Source organism: Phodopus roborovskii, unplaced genomic scaffold, assembly GCF_943737965.1.
Source record: "Phodopus roborovskii unplaced genomic scaffold, PHOROB, whole genome shotgun sequence".
In the NCBI taxonomy this organism is placed as follows: Eukaryota; Metazoa; Chordata; class Mammalia; order Rodentia; family Cricetidae; genus Phodopus; species Phodopus roborovskii.
In genome coordinates, this window is record NW_026126682.1 from 3,705,777 (window position 1) to 3,725,000 (window position 19,224).

The 19,224-nt window shown below is 39.0% G+C and overlaps 1 protein-coding gene across 2 annotated transcripts in view; it reads right to left on the reverse strand.

Annotated features, from left to right (window-relative positions):
• Nucleotides 1-19,224, reverse strand: part of Elapor2 (endosome-lysosome associated apoptosis and autophagy regulator family member 2) — a 158,119-nt gene that overhangs the window by 138,572 nt on the left and 323 nt on the right. The gene's annotated exons all lie outside the window — the stretch shown is intronic.

The following is a 19,224-nucleotide window of genomic DNA, read 5'->3' on the forward strand; positions in this document are numbered from 1 at the left end:
CCACTTGCATTCTGGAAGGCATGGATTCATTGGTTCAAAGAAGCAGCTCTTCTTCTTTCAAGCCCAGTCATCCAGAGACAGAGTTCAAGGCTATATACAGTATTTTCCCCCTTCAGTTACTTGACACCACACTTCCTATCCAACAACAACTTGTGGCATGTGCACACACACACACAACCATGTACACACAAACTAAAATTATTAGGCTCCACTCCTACCTCATCACTATGGCTAGGCAAGGCAAAGCCTTAGGCAAACATCAAGTCCATCTTTGTGTGCTTGCATGCAATTGAAATGAGCCTAAGGTTTTCAAGTTAGCAGAGGTCCTTGTGCTGAGCAAAAGATTAATCTAATTAACGTTGCTGACAAAAGCAATTAATAGAATAGGAAGGCTTCTACAAAACCCATAAAGAGGGAATAATGGTAAGGTAGCTGGCTGCAGTCATATAGTTAGCAATTAAGGACCACGGCAAAGAAACCCAGGCTAAGAATGTCATAAAGTATACCAAATGCAAGAAATGAATGAAGAAACATTTTGACTTACATTCTGAAAACACTCAACAGTGATAAACAACTAAAAGCAGCACTCAACAACAGGCACATCCAACTGACTTTCAAATAGTTAGCCTTTCAAAATCAGATTCATCTGAACAGCACTAACCACTGATGATGCAGAAAGTAACCTTCAGGAATATCTCAGCATTTCAATAGTTTTATGGCTTTACTATTACATTAGAGACTGAATTTTTTTAGTATTATAAATAATCTGGTTAGCATAGCACATTTAGTTCTCAGTGTTTATAAATTACTGAAGTTCAATAATGACAAGTCCTATGACTGGAACCAGACCATGCAAAAACAAATGTCTGAATAACAAACTAGAATACTGTCATATAATGGAATACTATTCAACAATAAAAAGGAACAAATGACTCATGCCACAATGTTAAACACTTTGAAATCATTTCACTGACTGCAAGAAAACAACCATGAAAAATAATAAAGTACAAATCATTCCATTTACCCATAATTCTAGAAAAGGCAATGAATCTGTAATTCCCAAAAGCAGATAAGTGCCTGCCTGGCCTGGGGAGAGGGTTCAAGAGCTAGATCATGAGGAAAATGGAAATCTGTTGGTAAGATGCGAAACAGTAATCTTATGATGGTAGATTTATAAGAGTAATATGTTAAAAACTGATGAAATGGCACACTTCAAATAATTTAATACGCATGAAATAATCCTCAAAACAAGTTTTTTGGAAAAGGAGCAATAATTTAACCTGTAATTACTAATGTTGGCAAACAGATCTAGAATTGCCTGGGAGAAGGGCCTCTGAGCAGGCAGACAGGTGGGAGGACCCACCCACCCACCATAACTGGCACAAGCCTCTGACTAGGATCCTACAGTAGATGAATGAATGTAGGGAACTGAGCATCAGTAAGCATTCATCCTCTCTGTTTCCCGATTGTGGTGAGCACGTCAGCTACTGCTGCCCTGAGTCCTCCATATGATGAGTAGCACCACTGAACTGTGAGCCAAGCACATTTTTTCCCTTAGTTGCTCTTCTCAGGGTGTATTATCACAGCAACACTAACAGCAACATAAACAGAAACAAGCTTTTCAAAAAATATCTAGACAGTAGTTTTAAGTGCTATTATTATGCACAAAAGAACAAAGAATGGACTAATTGTTAACAGATTTATTGCTAAAGCATTTAGAATAATGACCCATAAGAACTATGAATTTAGAAGAAAGAGCTTTGAAGAAAACAAAAAGAGTAAAGCAAAATGGTAGAATTGTAATCACTCAATTTTTATTCAGATTTATCTTTATTATGTATTTTCAGCTTCCACTTCCATGTATTTTTAGCTTCTGATTTCAGATTGAATATTCTGATAACCCCTCATAAGCGCCTAACGTGTGTGGTGTGTGGTGTGTGTGTGTGTGTGTGTGTGTGTGTGTGTGTGTGTGTGTGTGTGTGTGTGAAGCTTGCATTCTCAGGCAGCAGAAACTGCCCTAGGGTCAGCACCTTCATGTGCTTTACCACAAACCACCTTGCATCCCAAAAATGAAATCCCCCATTCAAGATCCTAGCAGAACCTGAATCTGGCAGGGTTGAATGCTCCTCAGTCCATCAGCATAACCTGAGAGAGGATGATGCATGGACATGCTCCCTCAGGAGGATGACACCTACTGCTACATGCTGTAAGATCACACAGTAATTACACAGCCTTTGCTTCACAAATAACTTAGAAGAAGTAAGGATTCTTCCGAAGGATGAAACCAGTATAAAGCTGTGCCTGGCGTTAGACTGTCGTGAATGAATTGGCTGTGTCTCACTGTAGATTCTTCCTGTAGCTTATTTCTTTCTACAACAAACTTGGGATTTACTTCCAACCATTCAGCACCATCTAATGATTTACTGGGAACAAATTTCTCTCTTGCATTTGGAGTTTCACTAATTACACTCTCTAGCTATGTATAAATACCGTTCTTCATTAACAGGTCCTAGTTCACTGATTATATTCCTTAGCTATGTGTGAGGCCTGTTTCCTACTATCGCGTCCTTGTTCCTGTCTCCATTGTAAATTGCTGAGATCTGCCTTTCTGCAATTATCTTTATTGACAGGCATTTGGTCAGTGTTTAGAGCCCAGACAACAGTATCCCATCTAAGACATTCCCAAATATCCAAGGACACAGAGTTACTACATATTCAAAGTTGTTGATTCGTAGATGCCTAGATGGATAGAAAACATAAGCATGCCCTGGTTTTTACCTCACTGGCAGCTAGAGAAGCAATAACCTAAACTAACCCCACACTAAAAGATTCCCAAATTTCTTCTCAAGATTTTAGCTCAGAGATTTACTGCTCCCTCCTGTTTCCTCTGAGAAGATGAAGACAGAGGTAATCAGCCCATTTGCTCATCCTCAGGGAAAAGTAAACTTTCCTGAATGCCTGTGCTGCCACTGAGGCTGGAGCACTGGAAGGTACCAGGTTTAGTTTCTTGTGCAAATCAAACTTAGACCCTCTCTTTGACCTACAGCCCTAATTAATTGATGCTAAAAGTTTCTCCTAACAGTTTTAGTTTACTGCTCTGTGTGTAAATCTTATCTGCCTTGCTGACCCTGAGAAACTCAAGCCTCACATTGTATGTATTGTAAAAGAATTACTGTTGCAAATGTGTATATATACCTGTACCCCCAAGTACTGGGAGAAGACAATATATAGAGAAACAGAAAGAAGAAGAAGAAAGAACATGCAGAGGAGCAATTGTGTGAGAGAGTCGATTTCTTTTTTCCCTCAGATTTTAGTTCCCTTGTCTATTTTTTAGTTCCTTTTTTTTTTTAACCCAGAACATTTTTAAAAGCTGGACTTTTACAGTTTTTGATAACCTATACACCTTGTACATTGCAGCAAACAGGACATGGAGCCCTCACTGTTGAAGCATCTCCTAGGAAAGCAGCATCCACCCTAGAGATGAAAGATTTCTGAAACACTTGAAGAAAAGATCACCCCTGAAAAAGAGAAATGACCTAAAAGTGATTGATTAACAGGCAGGGAACTGTAAATGCAAAACCTCTAAGAATTGACCATGCTCATCTATGAACATGGATTGGTTCTGCTTAGTCACAAGAGCAGGTGATGGCAGTCATTAAAGTTCAGACTTTGGAGACAACCATGTCTCAGCTTTATGGCTGAGTAGCTTTGCCATCTCATGGAAGCTGTTAATTGCCTTTGTGCTCCATTGTCCGAATCTCTAAAAGCAGATGTGGACTGCTGTGAGCATCATGGCTAATAGAGGCAATGTATCACAGCTTTAATGTCTAACAAGTGGTTCTGACTATCTAAGGAATCCGTTTTCCTGACAAAATATTAGAATTAAACATAGAAACTGGATAGTAAATTTCTAAAAACAAATGGCTTTTCAACCCATCAGGGGAAAATGTGGGAACCCACAGAACTGACTCCATTCCATTTTGACTTAAGGTTTTTACCCCCCCTTTGCTCCTCCAAGGCAAAACAACAAAGATGTCTGTCTGATCTAAGATGCAAATGTAATACCATACTTTGCCTAAGGTGTGGTCGCCGCATGTCCTGCCTAAACAACAGAATACTTAACTCAGGAAAAAAGTTACTTGATGTTTTGGGTATTGAAGAGGTAATCGCTGTGTTTGTTCCTTGTATCATTGGAAAGGAAGTGTTTTGCCTCCTCCCCCATTTTTAATGGGGATATAAAAACCTGGAACATTAAAACTTGGGTGGATTCAGTATTTACTGAATGTCCTCCCAACTCTATCTCTTTTCTTGTCTATTTCTTTTCCTCAGTTCACAGTTCCCTTCTCAGGTAAAATCCCAGGTTAACTGATGGGCCCAGACAGGAACATCAATTAAAAGTAAAACTGTAGAGAAAATCAATCAAATAAAATAGGAATACAAAGTCTAACGTAGACTGCTTCAGTAAAAGCTGAACAGACAAGGTCCTTAAAATGTAAAGATAATACTATATAGGTGCCATTTTTTTCTAAATAAACCAAGAGATTTAACAGAAACCACAAGAGACTGTGAACCCTTTTAAATGTATTCTGGGTTGGAACTGAAAAAATAAATGAGTGAGAATAGCTGATAAATCTTTGAAAACAATATCAAGTAACATCTAAAAGTATGTGCTAAAATTTTTATATGAACTCTTGGTACAGAAAAAATACATAGCACTGAAAATTAAGGGGTTGGCCACATGCCTGTAATCCCAACATTGGGAAGACAGAGGTAGAAGGACTATCAAGGTATGCCTCAACTATTTAGTAAGTTCAAGGTTATCTTGGACTACATGATACCCTTTTCGAAAAGCAAAACAAAGTAAAAAAAAAGAAAGAAAAGAAAAGAAAGAAAGGAACAGAAACATAGTCCTAAAGAAATCAAATAAATGTATATACATACCTTCCACATATAATATAAAACAATAGATTATAAAAATTATATATACATTACTACATATACAAAAATTATACATACAATACATAGTACAGAAAACAAATCAATAGAAAAAGGTGGATTATAGATTCCTCTAAATATATTTATATAGGTATTCTGCTTTCATAGCCTTGACATGTGGCCACCCCCTCCCTGGGCTGCTCAACCCTGCTTGCCTTCCTGAGACAACCTTCCCAAGAAGGTCTAAAAAATGATCAATAGGACAGAAGCCACTTTTCAGTAACCTTCTGGGACTCAGCCAGAGAACACTGTCTCAAATACTGTGCTATAAAATATTGTTCATAGCTGGGGAACCAACATAGGACCAAATCAGGCCCCAAGAACATGGGTATCAGTTAGAAGGCCTGAGAAATCTATGGGGCTTCTGGCAATGGAGCCAGTATTTATTCCTCGAGTACGAATGGACTTTGTGAGCCCATTACCCCATGGAGGGATAATCTCTGAGCCTAGATACATGGGGGAGGACCTAGACCCTGCCCCAAATGATGTGACAGACTTTGATGATCCATCATAGAAGGCCTCACCCTCTCTGGGGAGTGGAGGGGGCAGTTGGGGGTATGGGAGGATGGGAGAGAGAGGGAACTGGGATTGATATGTAATATCCGACTGCTTCTAATTTAAATAAAATATTTATAAAATAATTAAAATATAAAGTAGTGTATACATACAACTGTTTTTTTTTTTTTAAGATATTGTATATAAAGGGGTCCCGGGGCTAAAACATTAAGAGTCAGAGACTTTAAGCACTAAATAAAATAATTCAAATATGAAGATGGCACAGCATATTGTTAGATAAGGAAATGGGCTTTTAAAACATAGAAAATATTCCCATTTTGTAAACAAATTTCCATAACAAAATACATGCAAAAGACATGTTGACATATAATAGACACACCTTAGCCTGATGGTTAAAACGAGTCCAGGCTGGGGTAGCAGCCTGGCCAAGCGAGTAACTTGCCCATATTGGAAAACATTAAGGTTGAGCTCATCAGAAGTTAGGAGTGTTAACACATAAAATGCACCTAAAATTTTTTATCTAAGTTTTGTTCTTACTTTTTATTGTTCTTATTATTAAACATAAAATACCTCTGGATGAGCTCAATTATGCATTCTTCTACTATTTACTAATCTAAATTATCTAAATCAAAATTACACCAGTGTCTGTTAAATGACTGCATTTAATATGTTTGAGGTTATAAACTGACACTCCTCAATTCCTTTACATAGTCTTGATATGGCAAACTTGCCAAATAATTGTCTTTCCTAATTTATAGATCAAGCCAATATCACCTACATCTTTGTCACTCTCCAAATACCTCCTGTTGGTTAAACTGGTAACCTAAGTTAAATGCCTGCCTTCCATATATCATGCATTCTATTCACACACATAGACTCCAAGACTTTTCTGATCAGTCATTGCTTTTAATGGCCATGTGGCAGATACGGCCACAAAAGTAATCTTACAATTTCACCAGTTCTTTTCCAGGTGTGGTGATGCATGCCTTTAATCCCAGCACTCAAGCACAGAGGTAGGAGGATCTCTGTGAGTTCAAAGCCAGCCTGGTCTACAAAGCGAGTTCTGGGACACCCAAGGCTGTTACACAGAGAAACCCTGGGTCAAAACAACCAAAAAATTGTTTTCACCAATCTTATGCTTTAACATGTAATTCTCAACATAAAAAAAGAACAGTCTACATTTAAATTATATTTGTTTACTCATTATTCTAGCTTTTCAAAAATAATCTGAATCTCATTTCTACTTTCTACTCATTAGGCATCCTTCCCAGCTTCAATTTTATAATATTTGGTTACAACTCCACAAAACCAAAGTATTAATTAAAACAGTAATAGCAAATAGTAGTAAGTCAGAGATTTAATACTATGTGGATAACTTCATCCAGCTTAGCATCAATCTTTCACATTATAACTTTGGAGTGTGTTTGTTTGACTAATCAAGAGTCTGTTTAGCATCCCATCATCCATCATGTACTTCTGCATTTTGTTCATAATGATAGAACAGCAATCTAAATGCCTTGCTGAATATCGAGAGTTGCCATGTCTACATCATGTCCAGACCCAGTGGTGTCTTCCCCCATCAACCTCCAGCTAGCTAGCATCTGTGTTAGTTTTCTGCTGTCTGTGCCTTATCCTCTACTTGCTCTTGAAGTGCTAGAATTTCCCTAAGCACTTTCTATTTGCTATTCTTGCTGTGTGCACAGAACCAAGGTGATCTCATCAACACCAATGACTCAATAGCTCATGTGATCAAAACTCCTAACTCACACTATAAGCAGCATCACTCCATATGAACCACATTTCAGAAGACCATTTGGACATCTCTTGGGCACGTCACATACAGGATCTACAATGCTGAACTCAGCCTACTCCTCCCCTTACTGAGCTTCTTTCTCCTTACTCTCCTTACTGTTCAGTCTCAATGAAAGGTGGTAATGGTATCTACTACAGCAAAAACTCGGGAGGTGTTCTGATCATGAGGTTTCTATTCTAAGAAGGGACTCATGATGTTGGCATAGAAGCAAGGACAGAAATTTAGCTGCAGATTCTAGAAAAGGGGAACTTTTCTTTTTTTCCCACTTTTAGTAGTTCTTTGAGCATTTTGTACAATGCATTTAGATCATATTCACTCCCTCCCCTGACTCCTCCAAGATCCATCCTCTTCTTCCTTACACAATTTTATGTCCTTGTTCTTTAACCCATCAAGTTCAGTTTACACTGCCCATATAATTATGGTTGTGTAGCATTCACTGGAAGGGCCATACACTTAAAATAAAACTGACTCTTCCTCTCCTAGCAGATATAAACTGCCATAGGTACTTAGCTAAGGGTGAGACTGCCTCTTTGTGCTCACTGCCTCTTTCCATGCTAAATTTTTTTCTGGCTTGAGTCTTGTATAAGCTTTGTGCAGACTGTCTCAACTCTCAACTACTATGAATGCATACACAGTGAGCTCCAGGACAGCCAGGACTATATAGAGAAACCCTGTTTCAAGAACAAACAAGCAATAAGAAGATATTCTGGAAAAAAAGATAGTAGATAGATGATGGATAGATGGATGGATGGATGGATGGATGGATGGATGGATGGATGGATGGATGACAGACAATTTGGGATAGATTAACCCTGTAATGAGGTAACAACAACATTACTAGATACCATGACACTAAACAAAAAGTCTGGTGTTAGGGATGGGTTACCTCCTTTGGAGTTATTGACACATGAATCCCCATTGACCCTCAAGCATTACAGAATACTATCAATGCACTTGGCTATCCTGACGGTAAGATGCCATTACTGAAGATACCATACACTTGAGTTATAGAACATGGAGAAGCAAGCCTATACTAACCTGGAAATGGAATCTTTTCAAGAGGGGGTAAGTCTATCTCCCCCTCCCTCTGTTCTCCTCCCCTTCCTGTCATTTGTTAGTCATTTAGGGTTTATCTGAAAAAAGGAACAGAGTGAAACTGCTGACTTAAAATTTCAAAAATGCTCTGCGTGTCAATGCAAACCCAAAATGTTTTCAGACATTTTGCTGTAGTTTCAGTATTTTTCAAAGCCATACACATATAAGACTTTATAGTATGGGAATTCTATAAGACATTATGTTCCATTCATGGTTTTTGAAATAAAAATGTATTCTTACATAAAACATTGAAGGAAATAGTTACATATATTTCATAGGCTAAATAATTGCTTTCTCTTAGTGTTAGCATGTCTCAAAATATCTAGACAGGTTCAAAATCTAGTGAACATATATTTTTCCTTATTGTATAAATTCACATACATGAGAAAAACAGTAAAAACAGAAATTCTGAAAAATATGAAATATAAAAATTAAAGTGAGATTAAAATTGCTGTAAGTACTGATTAAATAAACATAAATTAAGCCAGTGAGATATTTTCTTATTTTCTACCATCAAATTAGTAAAACTAGTATCCACCAATCTAAGATTTCTACTGTAAACCATCTATTTTTGGTCTTCACAAATTTAGATAGTATTACACCATTTATTATAAAGTTTTTATACTATAAACAATTAAAAATAAACTACCTATCTCAAATTAAATTTGTTTAACAGGCATTTCCTGAGCACCTAATATATGCTATACCCTGTCCAAAGTGCTAGGGATACAATAAGATACACACACACATATATATAGAAACACATCTCCTACAAGGTCTTAAATGCACTGAGGGGAAGGAAGACTCATTATGAACAAATGATCATAATATATTTTATCATGGATGTCAAAAATGAAATAAAGAAACACAAAAGCATAACCTAGAAATAAAAAGGGGTTATAACTTTACACACATCTCCAGAGAGAGCCTGACTGAGAAGGTAACTGTATAGGAACATGGAGAAGGAAACCCAAATGAATATCTAAGAGGAAGTTGTAGGCAGAAGAAATACTACAGAAACCGAAGAAAGAAAGCTCTTCAGAATGGATTCTAGAGTGTGCCTTTCTTCAAATGTAATCCTCAAAGTTCCTGTGTTGAAACTTGTTCCCTAATGTGGTGATATCTGAAGATAGGAAGTGAAAAGATCACAAGGGTTTTGTTCTATGTGAGTATTTATGCTGTTGTTTCAAAAGTGAGTTCCTTAGAGAGGACAAGTTCAAGTATCCTCCATCTCTCACAGCTGTGTTCACCAGGGGATAACTGCAACTAGCCCCTGTTATCACTGATAGCCCCTGTTATCTTATTCTCAGCTTCCAGAACTGTCAAACAAATACCTGTTTGTTATGAAACTACCCAGTCTGGGATATTTTGTTAGAGCACTACAAAAGAGGCAACACAAGATGATGACTAAGTAGTGAAATTATCAATTCCATCAAGGTCAGGTCATGCCGAGCCCTTGTTATGGTTAGACACCTATGGTGTTAGATACCTCAGTGGGGAGTGTTCTACCTCTCCCTTAGTCACACTCCTCAGGCCACACTCCATGTTGTTCTGCCTTACCCCTTACCACAGCCTATAAATAATAGAACCAATTGACCATGGGCCACACACTCCGAAGTTATCAGTCAAAATAAACCACCTTTCCTCCAGAATTTTGATGGACAACTAAATCACACAGATGTACAGGCCAGCATCACCACTTTGGGGATTAATGGAGCCTTGAAAGCGTTTAATATAGGAAAGTAGTGTTTTGTTTTAACTTAACGGGCTTTTTTTTTCCCCTTTGGAGTTTAAAAAGTTTGATATTTTGTTTGATGTAAGAGTGGATAAAAGAGGTTTGGAAAAATATAATGAAAAATCATCCCAGAGGTACTTGGTCTATCTTTCTTTCTCCAAGGTTGTACGAGTTCCTACCAATTTTATTAAAAGACTTCAGGACCAGCAAGCCAACCTCTATGCTTTTCCATCAAAGATAACCAAAACATTCATTGTTCATGACTACTTATTTCAAACGTCAATGGCATGAATGATTGTCTAGTAAATTACATTTTTAATCCAATATTTTCTGGTACTTGAATTTCCACAGTAATATTTCCCTTGGGGGGTATTTCTAAAGATGACAACATTTTAGAAATAAAGTCAATAATTGGTACTTACCTGAACATTTTCGCATGGGAAATGCAGCATTTCTTAATGTTAAATTTTCTATCTAAATGAATTTATTTTTCATTAAAAAAAAACTAACTTATGTTTGAGTGTTATTCGTGTCATTCATTGACTGCAGTGTGAAATCAAGATGGGAAGTTTTGACAATAGCTCAAGCAAAACATGAAGGTTGTATGGCCCAGAAGTCCCAAGTGGTGAGAGGCTCTGACCCTAAGCATTGGAATCGCAGACAAGAGAAGCTGATAGCACATGGGAAACATGTGAGACATGAGGGAAAGGGATGCCAGTGAAGCTCCTGGAAGGGGGAAATCCTGTTAAACAGATTGGAGAAACTACAAAGAACAGTAGGCATGGGGTAATTGTCAAGAGTTCAGTTTAGGATCCGCCATACTTGAGGTACCTAGGCAAGCAGTGGTTTTGATTCACTGTTCATTTAGAACCCAAGAGCAGATCCACAGAAAAGGGATATATTTCAGAGCTACAATCACATGCATGTAGTTTAAATACTAAATGATGGATGGTATTAACAGAATATGAGAGTGACTGAAAAGATGGAAGGATGAAGGCTAGACCCAGTAACATACCATTGTAGATCAGTTGGGACATGAGAAGACCAGGAAAGCCTGAGGATTCTAGTAGGTTAAGATAAAATCCAAGCATGTAGTAAATCTCTGTGATGAAAGAAAAATCAACCCCAAACTTCCACTGTTTTAAAAAGAAAACCAATAAAGAAGTATAAGAGTATCTCAATAAGAAAATTACGTGTGTGCATTCTAGCTCTTTCTCCCACCTTTAAAAACATTGATCTTCACTTATTTGAAAACAGTAACTGTTTGATTCCAATCTACAAAATGCCTTCAAATGCCAATGAAGCAGGATTTACCATCTCCATTTCCAGACAGATACTTAAATGTTGTTTAAGGTCACATAAACCAGGGGCACAGCACACATTTCAAACATTTCTTAATTATCTTAATTATTCAAGAAGATAATGTAAAGTTATAGCAAATACATTATTGCAAATACGTCTCTTAATAAGTAGCAGAGTTTTATTAACCAAGAAGGCTGACCATTAGCTCCCTCTTAATATTATAGCTGTTTGTATTCCATATTTGTCTCTTCTGTCTGGCGACCTCCTGGAAAGGGCTGGCAATATCCTCTGCATCCTGCCTTATTACCAGGATGTGCACAGGTCTTGGTGTGGAGACAGTAACTGAGCAATGGTACTTCCCCAGGGAGAAACACATGGCCCATTCAATGAGGTAACTGACTTCCTAGGATGCTCTGCTGAAGTACAAAGTCAGCTAGGGTAAAAGTTGGAAGGACTTTTTGAAACAAATTTGTGCCCACATTTTAGACAAAACAAAAACAAAAACAAACAACAAAACAAAACAACAACAACAAAAAAATCAAAACTAAATAAATAAAAAAAAATCTGTATTCTTTGCTCTATTCTAAGAGCAGTGGCCTTTATGCTTCAGAGAGCATCATAATTACCCACAGGGCTGGGGACAGCAAAGTTTGCTGGCCCTCTACCTCAGGGCTTCTGATTTAGTAAGTTGTGAATAGGGCCAGGGCTGAAGACACTGTGTGTCTAACGAGTTCTGAGATAATGTTAAATATTTCTGGTCCCAGAGTCACACTGAGAACCACTGACCTAGAGGAAGGAAACAAGACTTTACTAACAAACCTTTGAATACAAATAATAAATAATATCTTCTGTCACAAAACTGTAAACTGAAGGCCAGCATATCATGAACATTGGGTGTTTATTTCTGTCTTAAATTGGGTACAACTGAAAGAAGATGTCAATTATGACTAATTGCACCATAAAAATCAATTTCTGCATATAATTGAAAAAGCAGAGCTAATGACTTACTGTCTTTTGAAGGCAGTGATTACTGCTCCCAAAGAAGATCTATGTCTTACTTATTTTTATAATCCCTAAAGTGCTTTCTACAAAAATACCCTCAATCATTGTTTGCTGAGTAAGATTATGTAATTCTCTTCCTCAGTGAGCATACTATGTTCTTAGGAAGAAATGTGTACTCAAAGTCTCTAATAAAGTGTATGTTATTCTTGTGTGATTTTAAAAAATGGGGCCCTTCTAGGCATACAATTTTAAAGAGGGTATCCCTTCCTCCAGACACATGCAGCTCTGTGGCTGACTACATACTTATCATGCTGAGCTCTGGGTGGATTCTAGCTCTTCCTTGCTCATCAGAAAGATAAAACACAATCACTCATCCACACTGGCAGCTTACTGCATACAATACTCACCAGCAAATGTATAGCTGCCAGAAAATGAAGGAGATGTTGCAGCTAGAACTAAGAGGCAAGTAAAGGTCCATTGTCTTTTATGTCCCAGGAAGTGTTAAGTGGAGATCTAGGACAGGAAGTATCAGGAAGTGTCTTGTGTCTAAGATGTTCTATCACCACCACCTAGGACCTTCAGCCAGCAAACTCCTACTATTATATTAGCTTACCTCTCACTAGGGTAGTGTTATGGTTTGGACATGTGATATGGGATGCCCTTCTGTATGCTGTGAATATGTTTTATTATGATTGGTTAATAAAGAAAGCTGATTTGACCAATAACAAGGCAGAATAGAGCCAGGAACAAAAGAGATACAGGGGTGAAAAAGGCAGAGTCTGGGAGATGCCAACAGCCACAGAGAAGCAAGATGTGAGGTAAAAAGCATGAGCCACGTGGCAATGGGTAGATTAATAGAAATGGGTTGATTTAAATAAATGTAAGAGCTAATAAATAATAAGCCTGAGCTAACAGGCCAAACAGTTTCTAATTAATATTAAGCCTCAAAATGGTTATTCAGGAACTGGAGGGAGGGAGAGAAATGTCTGGCTGGCTATGTGTGTGTGTGTGTGTGTGTGTGTGTGTGTGTGTGTGTGTGTTTGTGTACTGAAGGGAACTAACCTTATTGGTAGATTTGTCTATTCATGACTTCATAGCTCAATTTGCTAGCAAGAGTTGGAGCCTACTTGGAAGAAATAGATGAATGGTGTATCTTGTCTCTGAGCTCTTCTTTCCTCCCCTCCCTCTCCTTCCATCCTTCATTATCTCTCACTTTTTCCCTCCATCTCTGCCATGAGGTCAGAAGCCTCCTCTGCTATGCACTTGCACACCCACATTTTTCTTTGTCTTACCTCAGGCCCAAAGCAATAGAGCCAGATGACTACTATCTGAAACCATGAGCCCAAATAAATCTGTTCTCCTAAGCTGTTTCTCTCATATTTTTGTCACAGCGACAAAATGCTATCTAACGCAGGTGGCTATATTCTCACTATACACGGTATTTTCCATCACACCATTTATAGCAAAGATAATTACATGATGTGTGGGTTTGTTTGGGATTTGCCCCCACAAGACTATAAAGCTCTGTGTGAGAAGAGGCCATATGTTTTTTTTAATCATTTTACTACAACTGCTTCATATCTAAGTACTATATATGTGTACAGATAACACATATGCATCAAAAATGAAATATTATATGTTCATAAATGCAGTAAGGAAAGAATTATCTGTTGTTTCTTCCATGGAAAATAAAGGACAACTAGAACTTGAGAAGATCCGACAGGCAAAAGCAAGAATCTCAAACCCTGCTGAAGAAAGCACTGGAAGGAAAATGTGCCACTGTCTTTACTGTGTGTGTGACTATTTTCATCCCTTATGCTAAAATATGACATTTCACAGATCTATCAACTCCTGGCTTTCCATGGTAAATATTGATGGTGTGAATCCTTGCTCATATTTGCCTAAAACATGGGAAATGGTACTGAGCATGAGACCATGAATGGAAAATTCACCTCCAGAGGCACAAGCAAGATTAAGGATGGTAACTGTGTAGCCACATAGTGGTGGCCTAACTCTTTCAGTGACAGTGACTCCCCCATAGCTCATGACCAGAGCCCACAGGTAGTCATTCACAAGTTTTCTGGTTGTCTAGGGACTTAGAAATATCAATCACTCCCCAAATCTAGGAAAGCCCTGTTGCTATCCATCCTCTAACCTCTTCCTCATCTGCTAGTTGAGATCAACTTATCCCAACTGATTCTGGTAAAACCACTCTTGCACAGAGCACCAGCAACTTAATTGCCAAATGAATAGCTTCTTGTTAGTTTTCATCTTGTGTAGGGCACTTGACAGGCATCCACCTGTTTTCTTCAAAGTTTCAAAGTCTTTTCTCCCTTCCCTCAAAATCCCATGATTCGACTTTCTCCAGTCTTGCCATGGTGGTCTACTTTGTGAACATTTCTGCTCCATTTGGTGCTGGGAAAAGCCTAGTTCTATCCTTTCAACTACTTCTTTTATCCACATGATTCTCAGGTCCCCATATAGCCCAGATCATGATCCTGAGAATAGCAGCTTGATCCATGGCTGCCAATTAAAAAGCTCTATGCTAAGTTAACCTCCCGGTAACAAAGCTCCCCTCATTCCTCGTCCTGGGTTAGGGGCACTCTTCCCTAATTAGGCTAGAATCCCTTTCACAGTCAACACTCACATCCACTTACTGTCAACTTCTAACATCATGCTCTTTTCCACTTTTGCTGCATCCCTGAACTGATGCCCCGCCTTCTTCCTTCACCAGGACTATTTATTATCAGCCCCTCCTAGCTGATCTCACCTCTTCCCATTTCCCACTCCTCTCATCTGGCCTCCATCTTGCTGCCAAACTAAATGTTTAAATTCCTCTCTTACTTCCGGCTGCCTATTAAATGAAGACCAGTTTCTCAACATGACATAAGACCCCTCATGACCAGGCTCCTGTGCCTCTCAGACCCATTGTCCATTAAGCTTCTTGACACTCACTATGTTCCAATTGTGCCCAATTACGACACAAAATAGCTTTGTGTTTCTGCTGCTCTTTGATCTGTCTCTACACCTGAAATGCCTTTCCCCAGAGGAGCCACAGTCATGTCTGACTCTTGTCTCCTTGGCAAACTGCTGCTCGTCTTTCAAGCCCTCCTCATGTCTTCCGTAGCACTTTTCCAGTCCTTCTCTGTGGGTTCTAGTAACATTTACCATTCTAATGGGACCAAATGCCTTAGTATAATGGCTTCTTTATATATCTGCCTCATTCTTACTATATATATTATATTTTAACTTTGTATTTATTGTACAATAGCAATCATGGCATTTTGCCTGCAGACTAGTATAAACTGAATAAATGTTGGTGGAATAAAAACTGTTAGCCAAAATCATCACTTGATAGAAATTCAGAGTTCAAGGTTTCAGAGTAGTGAACTAAGGACCTTGTGACTACATTTACCAAATTTAAATATTGTATACATAATCCACTTAGTTCTGTTCTTTTTTGTTCTCACAGGCTCTTTTAATATCGCATTGCAACGCTGAATCATCTGTTGGCCTCGATTCTTTTTTCCCCTGGCTGCCCTAATAAGTCCAATCAGTCAATTAGTCAAACATCTCACTAGATTCACAGGTGTAGACCTAGGCTATGAGCCTGAGCCTTTGAAGTCTGTCTCTTGATGCGGCCTGAAATATTACCCTTGAGTTCTGCTAATCTAACAATAAACAATTCTCACACTGATACAAATGTTTCCTTTAATATATTACACCTCTTCTTAATGAAATGGGTCATTTATTAGAATCAGTTTGCAAGGGAAAAACAAATGCACAAAACCCCAGAAAGATTTCCCTCATACAAACACCCAAATCATTCCATCAGGTCTTCTGTTCAGATAGCATACAAAGACATCACATCCTATCCTCACCCTACATCTAATGGTGCACAGATTTGACTTTTCATGTCTCTCTCCCAAGCTGCCCCTTCCTGTTTGTGTCGTCACCTCCACACTACTGATGTGGTTGCCAGCTGAACTTCCAAAATCAATCATTTTACTTCTCCTTTCCACTCTATAATCCAAGGACTTTGACAGCACTGTACTTAGAACCTCACTCCAGAGTCCAATTTGCCACAAAGTCTAAGGTAAAACCTCTGGCCACAGCCCCATTGTGTCTTTGAAGGGTCCTTTGTCTCATCTCAGGCAATCATCAAGAGCTTCCTCCCAGACCAATTTTCTACACTGTCTTTCCCTTTCTTCTACAAGTAAGCAGGAGAAATCAGTCTTTGTATCCTCATTAATTGTGGCTTATTTTATAAAAATGTTGATAAAGGGTTGTGGTTTAGAGTATCCTGTGTATTTTTCATTCCCCCCCTTCACTCATGTTATTACCACTTGCCTTTGGTTTTCTATCTTAAAGGTACTCATCTTTGCTCTTCTCACTCTCTCATCTCTCAGTGCTGATGCCCTTTGTGCTCAAGGAATATTATGTATGTATTTTATTTTATATATCAATCCCAGTTCCCCCTTAGTGAGCACTAAGGAGGCAAGTACCAGGCCACTGTGTGATGTAGAGGTGAAAACAAAAACAGGGTAGTTAACACAGTCAGAATAAGTACAGAATAGCTCTTTTATTTTGCTTATGGCCGCAGTTCAACATCTGTCTCTCAGAGGAACTTACTAAGCTTGAGATGGGTCCCCTAGCCTCACACTACCAAAACAAGAAGTCCTTACCCCAAAAGTCTAAGGATCGTTTACCTCTCATTTTCCTCTTCAAAATAATGGTAGATTTAAACAATGATCAAGAGTACAAATTATCTCAGCTAGACTGGGTATCAACAATCAGATTATGCCACTAGGGAGACCCGTCTATGTCAGAGGAGCCACTAACCCACTAACAGTCATGCTGTCTTCAGTCTACAGAAAGAGTATCAGTAGACCTGTGTATTACTGGTTCCAAACCCACAACTAGCTACAAATTGCCTCAGTAGCATCCTCTTTTATATATAGTTTATCTATTTCCATTTTCAAAGAAAAAAAATGCAAACTTGATACCTAAAAGGATGAATCATATATAATTTCTAAAGCCAATTCAATGAAACTCTGGAAATGGATGAGCACCACTCCCTGGTACTCTCTGCCACCCCCTTGCCTATGTTCTCTATGAGTGTAGGGATAGGGATGTAGTTCAGTTGGTAGAGGCTTGCCTAGTATGCAAGGAGCCCTAGGTTTGATCCCCATCACCACATGAACTTGGTATGGTGACCCATACCCTTGATCCCAGCACTTGAGGCAGGAGGATCAGAAATTCAAAGCCCATCACCAGTTACATAATAAATTTGAACCCAGCCTGAGCTAAAACCCTTGTAAATATGTAAATAAAGACTGTGTTATCAAAGTATCTCTTCTAGTGGCCGTGGCTTTTCTGCTTCAAGCAGGTTCTTCACTACTAAGGATTAATGTTTCAAGGAACTTAGCACATCACTTCAGAAAATAAACATGTTCTACATACTGTGACTAGGCAACTGGAGGAAAAAGTTTATCTTGTCACAACAGTTGTGGATGTCAAAAAAGCAGGATTCCACAGAAGCCTCAAGACTGGATCATTCCCAGGTGATAAGTGGCAGGACACATAATTGAACTAACAGTAGTGCACTCTGAAGTCAAGCACAGCTGTTAGCTGAGCCCTTGCCCTGAGTCACCATTTACAATGCAGTCACACTCGAGCTTTCCATCTCACACTGTCATCTCAGGCTGTCCTGAGACTTGTATTGTATGAGAAGCAGATGAAAATCCACAGATGATGGATGATGTCTAGAAGGAAGATACTCTAACTCAGAAGTGGTCACAGCATGCACAACAAACGGAATCTGCCCTTTCTTCTCAAAGGGAGCTAATGACTAACCTATGTTTGCTGGATAAATAGAAAGGACCCATCACCCTGATGCCTAGCAATCTTCCTCAAAACAGCTTGTGCTCTCCAACACGACCATTCAAAGTAGGTCAGAAACGTTACTTCCTTCCCCTCATTGATTTTCATTAAGAGGATGCACTTTCTGGAGCATTAAAGGAAAAGATAAATACCCAGTGTAACTTCCAGGGACACCCCCTCCCCTGTAAATTTTTTTGGCACACTAAGTCTCGTTTTCTAAAAGCATAGAAATATCTAATCACCCAGAATGTACACTTCCGGCTATAAATCAGCAGCAATCTCAAGCTGTAAAGTACACAGCTTTCAGCCAGGTGAAGAACCTCCCCAAGGAGCATATTAGCTTTGCCCATTCTACACCAGCAGCCCGCCTCTTTCCTAAGTACTTTATTTATTTGTTTGTTTATTTATTTATTTAGGTATCTTCGCATCCATGTCTTGCCAGAACATCAAGGGACACCACAACGAGCCTTATGTGGCAGTTGAGAGCAGGGGAGTTGTGTGGAAGCATTGGTAAAGCAGGGGAGGAAGGGTCAGTATTTAGGTCTCTGAAAAGCTAGAAAGCTATAGTTTTCCAAATTCCACAGGGTAGGGCTTCCCCAGTCTCCTCCCCTTCCTGAAATTTCTACCTCAACCCTGGGTCCTGAGACCTGGCTCTCCAACGGAGGCGCTACAAAGTCCTTTCAGAAACCCCCAAACACCAGTACAAGAAAAAGCACCACCAGAAAGACAGCAAACCTGCACACCCACTCCTAGCCAGCTAGCAGGGGCGAGCAACTTCATCCCTGGACACCACCGAACGCCCCTGTCCTCCAAAGCCTGAAAAAGGTGATGGTCACTCTGAGCCCGGGTCCTTGCGGCCGCCCCACCCCGCACCCCGCCGCAA